The sequence below is a fragment of the Pimephales promelas genome, chromosome 7 (assembly GCF_988280905.1).
Source record: "Pimephales promelas chromosome 7, fPimPro1.hap1.1, whole genome shotgun sequence".
NCBI lineage: Eukaryota > Metazoa > Chordata > Actinopteri > Cypriniformes > Leuciscidae > Pimephales > Pimephales promelas.
Genome location: NC_142775.1, coordinates 3791544 through 3809666, shown reverse-complemented (window position 1 = coordinate 3809666; position 18123 = coordinate 3791544).

Genomic DNA, 18123 nt, shown 5'->3' with positions numbered 1-18123 from the left:
AAAAATGGTCAAATAAAATCTAAAATATAGTTTTATTTGTAATGAAACAAAGTCAAATACATTTTCAAATGACAAAGCGCAACTAATACCTGACAGTTCACCCCAAGTAAACTTGGAGTTAGGACTAGGGTGTGTCCTGTAGGGTAGTGGTGGGTGGGACACAGGCCACACCCTAGATTGCCAAAAATTGACAAACAATTAAAAAAAAAAAGGTCAAATAGAATCTAAAATATAGTTTTGTTTGTAATGAAACAAAGTCAAATACATTTTCAAATGACAAAGCGCAACTAATACCTGACAGTTCACCCCAAGTAAACTTGGAGTTTGGACTAGGGTGTGTCCTGTAGGGTAGTGGTGGGTGGAACACAGGCCACACCCTAGATTGCCAAAAATTGACAAACAATTTAAAAAAAATGGTCAAATAAAATCTAAAATATAGTTTTGTTTGTAATTAAACAAAGTCAAATACATTTTCAAATGACAAAGCGCAACTAATACCTGACAGTTCACCCCAAGTAAACTTGGAGTTTGGACTAGGGTGTGTCCTGTAAGGTAGTGGTGGGTGGGACACAGGCCACACCCTAGATTGCCAAAAAACCACAAACAATTAAAAAAAAAATCGTAAAATAAAATCCAAAATATAGTTTTGTTTGTAATGAAACAAAGTCAAATACATTTTCAAATGACAAAGCGCAACTAATACCTGACAGTTCACCCCAAGTAAACTTGGAGTTTGGACTAGGGTGTGTCCTGTAGGGTAGTGGTGGGTGGGACACAGGCCACACCCTAGATTGCCAAAAAACGACAAACAATTTAAAAAAAAATCGTAAAATAAAATCCAAAATACAGTTTTGTTTGTAATGAAACAAAGTCAAATACATTTTCAAATGACAAAGCGCAACTAATACCTGACAGTTCACCCCAAGTAAACTTGAAGTTTGGACTAGGGTGTGTCCTGTAGGGTAGTGGTGGGTGGGACACAGGCCACACCCTAGATTGCCAAAAATTGACAAACAATTAAAAAGAAAAATGGTCAAATAAAATCTAAAATATAGTTTTATTTGTAATGAAACAAAGTCAAATACATTTTCAAATGACAAAGCGCAACTAATACCTGACAGTTCACCCCAAGTAAACTTGGAGTTAGGACTAGGGTGTGTCCTGTAGGGTAGTGGTGGGTTGGACACAGGCCACACCCTAGATTGCCAAAAATTGACAAACAATTAAAAAAAAAAAGGTCAAATAAAATCCAAAATATAGTTTTGTTTGTAATGAAACAAAGTCAAATACATTTTCAAATGACAAAGTGCAACTAATACCTGACAGTTCACCCCAAGTAAACTTGGAGTTAGGACTAGGGTGTGTCCTGTAGGGTAGTGGTGGGTTGGACACAGGCCACACCCTAGATTGCCAAAAATTGACAAACAATTAAAAAGAAAATGGTCAAATAAAATCTAAAATATAGTTTTATTTATAATGAAACAAAGTCAAATACATTTTCAAATGACAAAGCGCAACTAATACCTGACAGTTCACCCCAAGTAAACTTGGAGTTAGGACTAGGGTGTGTCCTGTAGGGTAGTGGTGGGTGGGACACAGGCCACACCCTAGATTGCCAAAAATTGACAAACAATTAAAAAAAAAAAGGTCAAATAAAATCTAAAATATAGTTTTGTTTGTAATGAAACAAAGTCAAATACATTTTCAAATGACAAAGCGCAACTAATACCTGACAGTTCACCCCAAGTAAACTTGGAGTTTGGACTAGGGTGTGTCCTGTATTGTAGTGGTGGGTGGGACACAGGCCACACCCTAGATTGCCAAAAATTGCCAAACAATTAAAAAAAAATGGTCAAATAAAATCTAAAATATAGTTTTGTTTGTAATGAAACAAAGTCAAATACATTTTCAAATGACAAAGCGCAACTAATACCTGACAGTTCACCCCAAGTAAACTTGGAGTTAGGACTAGGGTGTGTCCTGTAGGGTAGTGGTGGGTGGGACACAGGCCACACCCTAGATTGCCAAAAAATGACAAACAATTAAAAAAAAAAAGGTCAAATAAAATCCAAAATATAGTTTTGTTTGTAATGAAACAAAGTCAAATACATTTTCAAATGACAAAGTGCAACTAATACCTGACAGTTCACCCCAAGTAAACTTGGAGTTTGGACTAGGGTGTGTCCTGTAGGGTAGTGGTGGGTTGGACACAGGCCACACCCTAGATTGCCAAAAATTGACAAACAATTAAAAAGAAAATGGTCAAATAAAATCTAAAATATAGTTTTGTTTGTAATGAAACAAAGTCAAATACATTTTCAAATGACAAAGCGCAACTAATACCTGACAGTTCACCCCAAGTAAACTTGGAGTTAGGACTAGGGTGTGTCCTGTAGGGTAGTGGTGGGTGGGACACAGGCCACACCCTAGATTGCCAAAAATTGCCAAACAATTAAAAAAAAAAATGGTCAAATAAAATCTAAAATATAGTTTTGTTTGTAATGAAACAAAGTCAAATACATTTTCAAATGACAAAGCGCAACTAATACCTGACAGTTCACCCCAAGTAAACTTGGAGTTTGGACTAGGGTGTGTCCTGTAGGGTAGTGGTGGGTGGGACACAGGCCACACCCTAGATTGCCAAAAATTGACAAACAATTAAAAAAAAAATTATAAAATAAAATCCAAAATATAGTTTTGTTTGTAATGAAACAAAGTCAAATACATTTTCAAATGACAAAGTGCAACTAATACCTGACAGTTCACCCCAAGTAAACTTGGAGTTAGGACTAGGGTGTGTCCTGTAGGGTAGTGGTGGGTTGGACACGGGCCACACCCTAGATTGCCAAAAATTGACAAACAATTAAAAAGAAAAATGGTCAAATAAAATCTAAAATATAGTTTTATTTGTAATGAAACAAAGTCAAATACATTTTCAAATGACAAAGCGCAACTAATACCTGACAGTTCACCCCAAGTAAACTTGGAGTTTGGACTAGGGTGTGTCCTGTAGGGTAGTGGTGGGTGGGACACAGGCCACACCCTAGATTGCCAAAAATTGCCAAACAATTAAAAAAAAAATGGTTAAATAAAATCTAAAATATAGTTTTGTTTGTAATGAAACAAAGTCAAATACATTTTCAAATGACAAAGCGCAACTAATACCTGACAGTTCACCCCAAGTAAACTTGGAGTTAGGACTAGGGTGTGTCCTGTAGGGTAGTGGTGGGTGGGACACAGGCCACACCCTAGATTGCCAAAAAATGACAAACAATTAAAAAAAATGGTCAAATAAAATCTAAAATATAGTTTTGTTTGTAATTAAACAAAGTCAAATACATTTTCAAATGACAAAGCGCAACTAATACCCAGATATAATTGTTTTAAAATAGAAAATCTGTGGTTAATTAGCTTTTTCGTCGCAATGGCTCCTAGCTCTGGTGCAGTCCTCTGGGTTAAACTGACCAATTATTTGCCCATGGAACAGTCTGTCTTAGTCTGCATCCAGAAAACCTGTATCCGTCTTCACAGTTAGGTAAAAGCTGCCATTTCAGTTCAGCTAAGTAGGGAAGTAGTAGTGTTGCACTATGTGCGGGGAAATTAGCAATGGACAAAAAGCGCACTGCGCATTGTATATCTTGGAAAGTTAGAAAATTAGACAAAGCTGGCAGTTCACCCCAAGTAAACACTTGGAGTTAGGACTAGGGTGTGTCCTGTAAGGTAGTGGTGGGTGGGACACAGGCCACACCCTAGATTGCCAAAAAACGACAAACAATTAAAAAAAAAAATCGTAAAATAAAATCCAAAATATAGTTTTGTTTGTAATGAAACAAAGTCAAACACAATTTCAAATGACAAAGCGCAACTAAAACCCAGATATAATTGTTTTAAAATAGAAAATCTGTGGTTAATTTGACTTTTCGTCGCAATGGCTCCTAGCTCTGGTGCAGTCCTCTGGGTTGAACTGACCAATTATTAGGCGATGCTGGATGGCCCTCGGTGGACGCCTCGATGCTCCCCCGCACCCGGTGGACGGCGACGGCTCCTCGGGTGCCTTGGGCAGACGGCAGGAGTCCTCCGCTCCCTGCTCCTCCCCTTAACTGGCGGATGGCAGCAGGCTCCAGCCCACGGCAAGTGGCGGTGACTCCTCCTCTCCCTCCCGGAAGGCAGCCGCCCCTCCATTCCCAGGCGGTCGGCGGTGAGCTCGGCGTACCACCGGCAACGCACCCCAGCGCCCCGCCTCGAGTGTCCATGGCAGCGAGTCCCCCGCTCCCTGCTCCTCCCCTTATGCGGCGGACGGCAGCAGGCTCCGGCCCACGGCGAGCGTCGGCGACTCGCGCACCATGCTCGATGGCACTGCCGATTCCCCACAGCGGCGATGACTCTCGGACAGCTTTGGAAAGTTAGAAAATTAGACAAAGCTGGCAGTTCACCCCACGTAAACACTTGGAGTTAGGACTAGGGTGTGTCCTGTAAGGTAGTGGTGGGTGGGACACAGGCCACACCCTAGATTGCCAAAAAACGACAAACAATTTAAAAAGAAATCGTAAAATAAAATCCAAAATATAGTTTTGTTTGTAATGAAACAAAGTCAAATACATTTTCAAATGACAAAGCGCAACTAATACCTGACAGTTCACCCCAAGTAAACTTGGAGTTTGGACTAGGGTGTGTCCTGTAGGGTAGTGGTGGGTGGGACACAGGCCACACCCTAGATTGCCAAAAATTGACAAACAATTAAAAAGAAAAATGGTCAAATAAAATCTAAAATATAGTTTTATTTGTAATGAAACAAAGTCAAATACATTTTCAAATGACAAAGCGCAACTAATACCTGACAGTTCACCCCAAGTAAACTTGGAGTTAGGACTAGGGTGTGTCCTGTAGGGTAGTGGTGGGTGGGACACAGGCCACACCCTAGATTGCCAAAAATTGACAAACAATTAAAAAAAAAAGGTCAAATAGAATCTAAAATATAGTTTTGTTTGTAATTAAACAAAGTCAAATACATTTTCAAATGACAAAGCGCAACTAATACCTGACAGTTCACCCCAAGTAAACTTGGAGTTAGGACTAGGGTGTGTCCTGTAGGGTAGTGGTGGGTGGGACACAGGCCACACCCTAGATTGCCAAAAATTGACAAACAATTAAAAAAAAAAGGTCAAATAGAATCTAAAATATAGTTTTGTTTGTAATAAAACAAAGTCAAATACATTTTCAAATGACAAAGCGCAACTAATACCTGACAGTTCACCCCAAGTAAACTTGAAGTTTGGACTAGGGTGTGTCCTGTAGGGTAGTGGTGGGTGGGACACAGGCCACACCCTAGATTGCCAAAAATTGACAAACAATTAAAAAGAAAAATGGTCAAATAAAATCTAAAATATAGTTTTATTTGTAATGAAACAAAGTCAAATACATTTTCAAATGACAAAGCGCAACTAATACCTGACAGTTCACCCCAAGTAAACTTGGAGTTAGGACTAGGGTGTGTCCTGTAGGGTAGTGGTGGGTGGGACACAGGCCACACCCTAGATTGCCAAAAATTGACAAACAATTAAAAAAAAAAAGGTCAAATAGAATCTAAAATATAGTTTTGTTTGTAATGAAACAAAGTCAAATACATTTTCAAATGACAAAGCGCAACTAATACCTGACAGTTCACCCCAAGTAAACTTGGAGTTTGGACTAGGGTGTGTCCTGTAGGGTAGTGGTGGGTGGAACACAGGCCACACCCTAGATTGCCAAAAATTGACAAACAATTTAAAAAAAATGGTCAAATAAAATCTAAAATATAGTTTTGTTTGTAATTAAACAAAGTCAAATACATTTTCAAATGACAAAGCGCAACTAATACCTGACAGTTCACCCCAAGTAAACTTGGAGTTTGGACTAGGGTGTGTCCTGTAAGGTAGTGGTGGGTGGGACACAGGCCACACCCTAGATTGCCAAAAAACCACAAACAATTAAAAAAAAAATCGTAAAATAAAATCCAAAATATAGTTTTGTTTGTAATGAAACAAAGTCAAATACATTTTCAAATGACAAAGCGCAACTAATACCTGACAGTTCACCCCAAGTAAACTTGGAGTTTGGACTAGGGTGTGTCCTGTAGGGTAGTGGTGGGTGGGACACAGGCCACACCCTAGATTGCCAAAAAACGACAAACAATTTAAAAAAAAATCGTAAAATAAAATCCAAAATACAGTTTTGTTTGTAATGAAACAAAGTCAAATACATTTTCAAATGACAAAGCGCAACTAATACCTGACAGTTCACCCCAAGTAAACTTGAAGTTTGGACTAGGGTGTGTCCTGTAGGGTAGTGGTGGGTGGGACACAGGCCACACCCTAGATTGCCAAAAATTGACAAACAATTAAAAAGAAAAATGGTCAAATAAAATCTAAAATATAGTTTTATTTGTAATGAAACAAAGTCAAATACATTTTCAAATGACAAAGCGCAACTAATACCTGACAGTTCACCCCAAGTAAACTTGGAGTTTGGACTAGGGTGTGTCCTGTAGGGTAGTGGTGGGTGGGACACAGGCCACACCCTAGATTGCCAAAAATTGACAAACAATTAAAAAAAAAAGGTCAAATAGAATCTAAAATATAGTTTTGTTTGTAATTAAACAAAGTCAAATACATTTTCAAATGACAAAGCGCAACTAATACCTGAAAGTTCACCCCAAGTAAACTTGGAGTTAGGACTAGGGTGTGTCCTGTAGGGTAGTGGTGGGTGGGACACAGGCCACACCCTAGATTGCCAAAAATTGACAAACAATTAAAAAGAAAAATGGTCAAATAAAATCTAAAATATAGTTTTATTTGTAATGAAACAAAGTCAAATACATTTTCAAATGACAAAGCGCAACTAATACCTGACAGTTCACCCCAAGTAAACTTGGAGTTTGGACTAGGGTGTGTCCTGTAGGGTAGTGGTGGGTGGGACACAGGCCACACCCTAGATTGCCAAAAATTGACAAACAATTAAAAAAAAAAGGTCAAATAGAATCTAAAATATAGTTTTGTTTGTAATTAAACAAAGTCAAATACATTTTCAAATGACAAAGCGCAACTAATACCTGAAAGTTCACCCCAAGTAAACTTGGAGTTAGGACTAGGGTGTGTCCTGTAGGGTAGTGGTGGGTGGGACACAGGCCACACCCTAGATTGCCAAAAATTGACAAACAATTTAAAAAAAAATGGTCAAATAAAATCTAAAATATAGTTTTGTTTGTAATGAAACAAAGTCAAATACATTTTCAAATGACAAAGCGCAACTAATACCTGACAGTTCACCCCAAGTAAACTTGGAGTTTGGACTAGGGTGTGTCCTGTAAGGTAGTGGTGGGTGGGACACAGGCCACACCCTAGATTGCCAAAAAACTACAAACAATTAAAAAAAAAATCGTAAAATAAAATCCAAAATATAGTTTTGTTTGTAATGAAACAAAGTCAAACACAATTTCAAATGACAAAGCGCAACTAATACCCAGATATAATTGTTTTAAAATAGAAAATCTGTGGTTAATTTGACTTTTCGTCGCAATGGCTCCTAGCTCTGGTGCAGTCCTCTGGGTTGAACTGACCAATTATTAGGCGATGCTGGATGGCCCTCGGTGGACGCCTCGATGCTCCCCCGCACCCAGTGGACGGCGACGGCTCCTCGGGTGCCTTGGGCAGACGGCAGGAGTCCCCCGCTCCCTGCTCCTCCCCTTAACTGGCGGATGGCAGCAGGCTCCGGCCCACGGCAAGTGGCGGTGACTCCTCCTCTCCCTCCCGGAAGGCAGCCGCCCCTCCATTCCCAGGCGGTCGGCGGTGAGCTCGGCGTTCCACCGGCAACGCACCCAAGCGCCCCGCCTCGAGTGTCCATGGCAGCGAGTCCCCCGCTCCCTGCTCCTCCCCTTATGCGGCGGACGGCAGCAGGCTCCGGCCCACGGCGAGCGTCGGCGACTCGCACACCATGCTCGATGGCACTGCCGATTCCCCACAGCGGCGATGACTCTCGGACAGCCTTGGAAAGTTAGAAAATTAGACAAAGCTGGCAGTTCACCCCACGTAAACACTTGGAGTTAGGTCTAGGGTGTGTCCTTTAAGGTAGTGGTGGGTGGGACACAGGCCACACCCTAGATTGCCAAAAAACGACAAACAATTTAAAAAGAAATCGTAAAATAAAATCCAAAATATAGTTTTGTTTGTAATGAAACAAAGTCAAATACATTTTCAAATGACAAAGCGCAACTAATACCTGACAGTTCACCCCAAGTAAACTTGGAGTTTGGACTAGGGTGTGTCCTGTAGGGTAGTGGTGGGTGGGACACAGGCCACACCCTAGATTGCCAAAAATTGACAAACAATTAAAAAGAAAAATGGTCAAATAAAATCTAAAATATAGTTTTATTTGTAATGAAACAAAGTCAAATACATTTTCAAATGACAAAGCGCAACTAATACCTGACAGTTCACCCCAAGTAAACTTGGAGTTAGGACTAGGGTGTGTCCTGTAGGGTAGTGGTGGGTGGGACACAGGCCACACCCTAGATTGCCAAAAATTGACAAACAATTTAAAAAAAAAATGGTCAAATAAAATCTAAAATATAGTTTTGTTTGTAATTAAACAAAGTCAAATACATTTTCAAATGACAAAGCGCAACTAATACCCAGATATAATTGTTTTAAAATAGAAAATCTGTGGTTAATTAGCTTTTTCGTCGCAATGGCTCCTAGCTCTGGTGCAGTCCTCTGGGTTGAACTGACCAATTATTTGCCCATGGAACAGTCTGTCTTAGTCTGCATCCAGAAAACCTGTATCCTTCTTCACAGTTAGGTAAAAGCTGCCATTTCAGTTCAGCTAAGTAGGGAAGTAGTAGTGTTGCACTATGTGCGGGGAAATTAGCAATGGACAAAAAGCGCACTGCGCATTGTATATCTTGGAAAGTTAGAAAATTAGACAAAGCTGGCAGTTCACCCCAAGTAAACACTTGGAGTTAGGACTAGGGTGTGTCCTGTAAGGTAGTGGTGGGTGGGACACAGGCCACACCCTAGATTGCCAAAAAACGACAAACAATTAAAAACAAATCGTAAAATAAAATCCAAAATATAGTTTTGTTTGTAATGAAACAAAGTCAAACACAATTTCAAATGACAAAGCGCAACTAATACCCAGATATAATTGTTTTAAAATAGAAAATCTGTGGTTAATTTGACTTTTCGTCGCAATGGCTCCTAGCTCTGGTGCAGTCCTCTGGGTTGAACTGACCAATTATTAGGCGATGCTGGATGGCCCTCGGTGGACGCCTCGATGCTCCCCCGCACCCGGTGGACGGCGACGGCTCCTCGGGTGCCTTGGGCAGACGGCAGGAGTCCCCCGCTCCCTGCTCCTCCCCTTAACTGGCGGATGGCTCCGGCCCACGGCAAGTGGCGGTGACTCCTCCTCTCCCTCCCGGAAGGCAGCCGCCCCTCCATTCCCAGGCGGTCGGCGGTGAGCTCGGCGTTCCACCGGCAACGCACCCCAGCGCCCCGCCTCGAGTGTCCATGGCAGCGAGTCCCCCGCTCCCTGCTCCTCCCCTTATGCGGCGGACGGCAGCAGGCTCCGGCCCACGGCGAGCGTCGGCGACTCGCACACCATGCTCGATGGCACTGCCGATTCCCCACAGCGGCGATGACTCTCGGACAGCCTTGGAAAGTTAGAAAATTAGACAAAGCTGGCAGTTCACCCCACGTAAACACTTGGAGTTAGGACTAGGGTGTGTCCTGTAAGGCAGTGGTGGGTGGGACACAGGCCACACCCTAGATTGCCAAAAAACGACAAACAATTTAAAAAAAAATCGTAAAATAAAATCCAAAATATAGTTTTGTTTGTAATGAAACAAAGTCAAATACATTTTCAAATGACAAAGCGCAACTAATACCTGACAGTTCACCCCAAGTAAACTTGAAGTTTGGACTAGGGTGTGTCCTGTAGGGTAGTGGTGGGTGGGACACAGGCCACACCCTAGATTGCCAAAAATTGACAAACAATTAAAAAGAAAAATGGTCAAATAAAATCTAAAATATAGTTTTGTTTGTAATGAAACAAAGTCAAATACATTTTCAAATGACAAAGCGCAACTAATACCTGACAGTTCACCCCAAGTAAACTTGGAGTTTGGACTAGGGTGTGTCCTGTAAGGTAGTGGTGGGTGGGACACAGGCCACACCCTAGATTGCCAAAAAACCACAAACAATTAAAAAAAAATCGTAAAATAAAATCCAAAATATAGTTTTGTTTGTAATGAAACAAAGTCTAACACAATTTCAAATGACAAAGCGCAACTAATACCCAGATATAATTGTTTTAAAATAGAAAATCTGTGGTTAATTTGACTTTTCGTCGCAATGGCTCCTAGCTCTGGTGCAGTCCTCTGGGTTGAACTGACCAATTATTAGGCGATGCTGGTTGGCCCTCGGTGGACGCCTCGATGCTCCCCCGCACCCGGTGGACGGCGACGGCTCCTCGGGTGCCTTGGTTAGACGGCAGGAGTCCCCCGCTCCCTGCTCCTCCCCTTAACTGGCGGATGGCAGCAGGCTCCGGCCCACGGCAAGTGGCGGTGACTCCACCTCTCCCTCCCGGAAGGCAGCCGCCCCTCCATTCCCAGGCGGTCGGCGGTGAGCTCGGCGTACCACCGGCAACGCACCCCAGCGCCCCGCCTCGAGTGTCCATGGCAGCGAGTCCCCCGCTCCCTGCTCCTCCCCTTATGCGGCGGACGGCAGCAGGCTCCGGCCCACGGCGAGCGTCGGCGACTCGCGCACCATGCTCGATGGCACTGCCGATTCCCCACAGCGGCGATGACTCTCGGACAGCCTTGGAAAGTTAGAAAATTAGACAAAGCTGGCAGTTCACCCCACGTAAACACTTGGAGTTAGGACTAGGGTGTGTCCTGTAAGGTAGTGGTGGGTGGGACACAGGCCACACCCTAGATTGCCAAAAAACGACAAACAATTTAAAAAAAAATCGTAAAATAAAATCCAAAATATAGTTTTGTTTGTAATGAAACAAAGTCAAATACATTTTCAAATGACAAAGCGCAACTAATACCTGACAGTTCACCCCAAGTAAACTTGAAGTTTGGACTAGGGTGTGTCCTGTAGGGTAGTGGTGGGTGGGACACAGGCCACACCCTAGATTGCCAAAAATTGACAAACAATTAAAAAGAAAAATGGTCAAATAAAATCTAAAATATAGTTTTATTTGTAATGAAACAAAGTCAAATACATTTTCAAATGACAAAGCGCAACTAATACCTGACAGTTCACCCCAAGTAAACTTGGAGTTAGGACTAGGGTGTGTCCTGTAGGGTAGTGGTGGGTGGGACAAAGGCCACACCCTAGATTGCCAAAAATTGACAAACAATTAAAAAAAAAAAGGTCAAATAAAATCCAAAATATAGTTTTGTTTGTAATGAAACAAAGTCAAATACATTTTCAAATGACAAAGTGCAACTAATACCTGACAGTTCACCCCAAGTAAACTTGGAGTTAGGACTAGGGTGTGTCCTGTAGGGTAGTGGTGGGTTGGACACAGGCCACACCCTAGATTGCCAAAAATTGACAAACAATTAAAAAGAAAATGGTCAAATAAAATCTAAAATATAGTTTTATTTATAATGAAACAAAGTCAAATACATTTTCAAATGACAAAGCGCAACTAATACCTGACAGTTCACCCCAAGTAAACTTGGAGTTAGGACTAGGGTGTGTCCTGTAGGGTAGTGGTGGGTGGGACACAGGCCACACCCTAGATTGCCAAAAATTGACAAACAATTAAAAAAAAAAGGTCAAATAAAATCTAAAATATAGTTTTGTTTGTAATGAAACAAAGTCAAATACATTTTCAAATGACAAAGCGCAACTAATACCTGACAGTTCACCCCAAGTAAACTTGGAGTTTGGACTAGGGTGTGTCCTGTATTGTAGTGGTGGGTGGGACACAGGCCACACCCTAGATTGCCAAAAATTGCCAAACAATTAAAAAAAAATGGTCAAATAAAATCTAAAATATAGTTTTGTTTGTAATGAAACAAAGTCAAATACATTTTCAAATGACAAAGCGCAACTAATACCTGACAGTTCACCCCAAGTAAACTTGGAGTTAGGACTAGGGTGTGTCCTGTAGGGTAGTGGTGGGTGGGACACAGGCCACACCCTAGATTGCCAAAAAATGACAAACAATTTAAAAAAAATGGTCAAATAAAATCTAAAATATAGTTTTGTTTGTAATTAAACAAAGTCAAATACATTTTCAAATGACAAAGCGCAACTAATACCCAGATATAATTGTTTTAAAATAGAAAATCTGTGGTTAATTAGCTTTTTCGTCGCAATGGCTCCTAGCTCTGGTGCAGTCCTCTGGGTTGAACTGACCAATTATTTGCCCATGGAACAGTCTGTCTTAGTCTGCATCCAGAAATCCTGTATCCGTCTTCACAGTTAGGTAAAAGCTGCCATTTCAGTTCAGCTAAGTAGGGAAGTTGTAGTGTTGCACTATGTGCGGGGAAATTAGCAATGGACAAAAAGCGCACTGCGCATTGTATATCTTGGAAAGTTAGAAAATTAGACAAAGCTGGCAGTTCACCCCAAGTAAACACTTGGAGTTAGGACTAGGGTGTGTCCTGTAAGGTAGTGGTGGGTGGGACACAGGCCACACCCTAGATTGCCAAAAAACGACAAACAATTAAAAACAAATCGTAAAATAAAATCCAAAATATAGTTTTGTTTGTAATGAAACAAAGTCAAACACAATTTCAAATGACAAAGCGCAACTAATACCCAGATATAATTGTTTTAAAATAGAAAATCTGTGGTTAATTTGACTTTTCGTCGCAATGGCTCCTAGCTCTGGTGCAGTCCTCTGGGTTGAACTGACCAATTATTAGGCGATGCTGGATGGCCCTCGGTGGACGCCTCGATGCTCCCCCGCACCCGGTGGACGGCGACGGCTCCTCGGGTGCCTTGGGCAGACGGCAGGAGTCCCCCGCTCCCTGCTCCTCCCCTTAACTGGCGGATGGCAGCAGGCTCCGGCCCACGGCAAGTGGCGGTGACTCCTCCTCTCCCTCCCGGAAGGCAGCCGCCCCTCCATTCCCAGGCGGTCGGCGGTGAGCTCGGCGTTCCACCGGCAACGCACCCCAGCGCCCCGCCTCGAGTGTCCATGGCAGCGAGTCCCCCGCTCCCTGCTCCTCCCCTTATGCGGCGGACGGCAGCAGGCTCCGGCCCACGGCGAGCGTCGGCGACTCGCACACCATGCTCGATGGCACTGCCGATTCCCCACAGCGGCGATGACTCTCGGACAGCCTTGGAAAGTTAGAAAATTAGACAAAGCTGGCAGTTCACCCCACGTAAACACTTGGAGTTAGGACTAGGGTGTGTCCTGTAAGGTAGTGGTGGGTGGGACACAGGCCACACCCTAGATTGCCAAAAAACGACAAACAATTTAAAAAAAAATCGTAAAATAAAATCCAAAATATAGTTTTGTTTGTAATGAAACAAAGTCAAATACATTTTCAAATGACAAAGCGCAACTAATACCTGACAGTTCACCCCAAGTAAACTTGAAGTTTGGACTAGGGTGTGTCCTGTAGGGTAGTGGTGGGTGGGACACAGGCCACACCCTAGATTGCCAAAAATTGACAAACAATTAAAAAGAAAAATGGTCAAATAAAATCTAAAATATAGTTTTATTTGTAATGAAACAAAGTCAAATACATTTTCAAATGACAAAGCGCAACTAATACCTGACAGTTCACCCCAAGTAAACTTGGAGTTTGGACTAGGGTGTGTCCTGTATTGTAGTGGTGGGTGGGACACAGGCCACACCCTAGATTGCCAAAAATGGCTAAACAATTAAAAAAAAATGGTCAAATAAAATCTAAAATATAGTTTTGTTTGTAATGAAACAAAGTCAAATACATTTTCAAATGACAAAGCGCAACTAATACCTGACAGTTCACCCCAAGTAAACTTGGAGTTAGGACTAGGGTGTGTCCTGTAGGGTAGTGGTGGGTGGGACACAGGCCACACCCTAGATTGCCAAAAAATGACAAACAATTTAAAAAAAATGGTCAAATAAAATCTAAAATATAGTTTTGTTTGTAATTAAACAAAGTCAAATACATTTTCAAATGACAAAGCGCAACTAATACCCAGATATAATTGTTTTAAAATAGAAAATCTGTGGTTAATTAGCTTTTTCGTCGCAATGGCTCCTAGCTCTGGTGCAGTCCTCTGGGTTGAACTGACCAATTATTTGCCCATGGAACAGTCTGTCTTAGTCTGCATCCAGAAAACCTGTATCCGTCTTCACAGTTAGGTAAAAGCTGCCATTTCAGTTCAGCTAAGTAGGGAAGTTGTAGTGTTGCACTATGTGCGGGGAAATTAGCAATGGACAAAAAGCGCACTGCGCATTGTATATCTTGGAAAGTTAGAAAATTAGACAAAGCTGGCATTTCACCCCAAGTAAACACTTGGAGTTAGGACTAGGGTGTGTCCTGTAAGGTAGTGGTGGGTGGGACACAGGCCACACCCTAGATTGCCAAAAAACGACAAACAATTAAAAACAAATCAGAAAAAAAAATCCAAAATATAGTTTTGTTTGTAATGAAACAAAGTCAAACACAATTTCAAATGACAAAGCGCAACTAATACCCAGATATAATTGTTTTAAAATAGAAAATCTGTGGTTAATTTGACTTTTCGTCGCAATGGCTCCTAGCTCTGGTGCAGTCCTCTGGGTTGAACTGACCAATTATTAGGCGATGCTGGATGGCCCTCGGTGGACGCCTCGATGCTCCCCCGCACCCGGTGGACGGCGACGGCTCCTCGGGTGCCTTGGGCAGACGGCAGGAGTCCCCCGCTCCCTGCTCCTCCCCTTAACTGGCGGATGGCAGCAGGCTCCGGCCCACGGCAAGTGGCGGTGACTCCTCCTCTCCCTCCCGGAAGGCAGCCGCCCCTCCATTCCCAGGCGGTCGGCGGTGAGCTCGGCGTACCACCGGCAACGCACCCCAGCGCCCCGCCTCGAGTGTCCATGGCAGCGAGTCCCCCGCTCCCTGCTCCTCCCCTTATGCGGCGGACGGCAGCAGGCTCCGGCCCACGGCGAGCGTCGGCGACTCGCACACCATGCTCGATGGCACTGCCGATTCCCCACAGCGGCGATGACTCTCGGACAGCCTTGGAAAGTTAGAAAATTAGACAAAGCTGTCAGTTCACCCCACGTAAACACTTGGAGTTAGGACTAGGGTGTGTCCTGTAAGGTAGTGGTGGGTGGGACACAGGCCACACCCTAGATTGCCAAAAAACGACAAACAATTTAAAAAAAAATCGTAAAATAAAATCCAAAATATAGTTTTGTTTGTAATGAAACAAAGTCAAATACATTTTCAAATGACAAAGCGCAACTAATACCTGACAGTTCACCCCAAGTAAACTTGAAGTTTGGACTAGGGTGTGTCCTGTAGGGTAGTGGTGGGTGGGACACAGGCCACACCCTAGATTGCCAAAAATTGACAAACAATTAAAAAGAAAAATGGTCAAATAAAATCTAAAATATAGTTTTATTTGTAATGAAACAAAGTCAAATACATTTTCAAATGACAAAGCGCAACTAATACCTGACAGTTCACCCCAAGTAAACTTGGAGTTTGGACTAGGGTGTGTCCTGTAGGGTAGTGGTGGGTGGAACACAGGCCACACCCTAGATTGCCAAAAATTGACAAACAATTTAAAAAAAATGGTCAAATAAAATCTAAAATATAGTTTTGTTTGTAATTAAACAAAGTCAAATACATTTTCAAATGACAAAGCGCAACTAATACCTGACAGTTCACCCCAAGTAAACTTGGAGTTAGGACTAGGGTGTGTCCTGTAGGGTAGTGGTGGGTGGGACACAGGCCACACCCTAGATTGCCAAAAATTGACAAACAATTTAAAAAAAAATGGTCAAATAAAATCTAAAATATAGTTTTGTTTGTAATGAAACAAAGTCAAATACATTTTCAAATGACAAAGCGCAACTAATACCTGACAGTTCACCCCAAGTAAACTTGGAGTTAGGACTAGGGTGTGTCCTGTAAGGTAGTGGTGGGTGGGACACAGGCCACACCCTAGATTGCCAAAAAACGACAAACAATTTAAAAAAAAATCGTAAAATAAAATCCAAAATATAGTTTTGTTTGTAATGAAACAAAGTCAAATACATTTTCAAATGACAAAGCGCAACTAATACCTGACAGTTCACCCCAAGTAAACTTGGAGTTAGGACTAGGGTGTGTCCTGTAGGGTAGTGGTGGGTGGGACACAGGCCACACCCTAGATTGCCAAAAATTGACAAACAATTAAAAAAAAAAGGTCAAATAAAATCTAAAATATAGTTTTGTTTGTAATGAAACAAAGTCAAATACATTTTCAAATGACAAAGCGCAACTAATACCTGACAGTTCACCCCAAGTAAACTTGGAGTTTGGACTAGGGTGTGTCCTGTAGGGTAGTGGTGGGTGGGACACAGGCCACACCCTAGATTGCCAAAAATTGCCAAACAATTAAAAAAAAAATGGTCAAATAAAATCTAAAATATAGTTTTGTTTGTAATGAAACAAAGTCAAATACATTTTCAAATGACAAAGCGCAACTAATACCCAGATATAATTGTTTTAAAATAGAAAATCTGTGGTTAATTAGCTTTTTCGTCGCAATGGCTCCTAGCTCTGGTGCAGTCCTCTGGGTTGAACTGACCAATTATTTGCCCATGGAACAGTCTGTCTTAGTCTGCATCCAGAAATCCTGTATCCGTCTTCACAGTTAGGTAAAAGCTGCCATTTCAGTTCAGCTAAGTAGGGAAGTTGTAGTGTTGCACTATGTGCTGGGAAATTAGCAATGGACAAAAAGCGCACTGCGCATTGTATATCTTGGAAAGTTAGAAAATTAGACAAAGCTGGCAGTTCACCCCAAGTAAACACTTGGAGTTAGGACTAGGGTGTGTCCTGTAAGGTAGTGGTGGGTGGGACACAGGCCACACCCTAGATTGCCAAAAAACGACAAACAATTAAAAAAAAAATCGTAAAATAAAATCCAAAATATAGTTTTGTTTGTAATTAAACAAAGTCAAATACATTTTCAAATGACAAAGCGCAACTAATACCTGACAGTTCACCCCAAGTAAACTTGGAGTTTGGACTAGGGTGTGTCCTGTAGGGTAGTGGTGGGTGGGACACAGGCCACACCCTAGATTGCCAAAAATTGACAAACAATTAAAAAGAAAAATGGTCAAATAAAATCTAAAATATAGTTTTATTTGTAATGAAACAAAGTCAAATACATTTTCAAATGACAAAGCGCAACTAATACCTGACAGTTCACCCCAAGTAAACTTGGAGTTAGGACTAGGGTGTGTCCTGTAGGGTAGTGGTGGGTGGGACACAGGCCACACCCTAGATTGCCAAAAATTGACAAACAATTTAAAAAAAAAATGGCCAAATAAAATCTAAAATATAGTTTTGTTTGTAATTAAACAAAGTCAAATACATTTTCAAATGACAAAGCGCAACTAATACCCAGATATAATTGTTTTAAAATAGAAAATCTGTGGTTAATTAGCTTTTTCGTCGCAATGGCTCCTAGCTCTGGTGCAGTCCTCTGGGTTGAACTGACCAATTATTTGCCCATGGAACAGTCTGTCTTAGTCTGCATCCAGAAATCCTGTATCCGTCTTCACAGTTAGGTAAAAGCTGCCATTTCAGTTCAGCTAAGTAGGGAAGTTGTAGTGTTGCACTATGTGCGGGGAAATTAGCAATGGACAAAAAGCGCACTGCGCATTGTATATCTTGGAAAGTTAGAAAATTAGACAAAGCTGGCAGTTCACCCCAAGTAAACACTTGGAGTTAGGACTAGGGTGTGTCCTGTAAGGTAGTGGTGGGTGGGACACAGGCCACACCCTAGATTGCCAAAAAACGACAAACAATTAAAAGAAATCGTAAAATAAAATCCAAAATATAGTTTTGTTTGTAATGAAACAAAGTCAAACACAATTTCAAATGACAAAGCGCAACTAATACCCAGATATAATTGTTTTAAAATAGAAAATCTGTGGTTA